Raw genomic sequence first — 342 nt, forward strand, 5'->3', positions numbered from 1 at the left:
TGATACAGAGTGTGACAAGGTTGGACTTTTGAAATACAGGTACTACTCATTTTTGCGAGCTGAGTGGACTGGAGCAACGTGAAATAAAGTGTCTTGCTCAAGGACACAACGCATCACTGGGAATTGAACTCACGACCTTACGATTGTGAGCCGATTGCCCTAACCACTAAGCCATGTGCCTTCACACATACGTATATCCATACATATGCATACAGGCATACATATATAGACACATACATACACATGCACACATTCATATATACTTACATACATTCATATATATATATATATATATATATATATATATATATATATATATATATATATATATATATATATATA

Source organism: Octopus bimaculoides, chromosome 5 (assembly GCF_001194135.2).
Source record: "Octopus bimaculoides isolate UCB-OBI-ISO-001 chromosome 5, ASM119413v2, whole genome shotgun sequence".
Taxonomy (NCBI): Eukaryota; Metazoa; Mollusca; class Cephalopoda; order Octopoda; family Octopodidae; genus Octopus; species Octopus bimaculoides.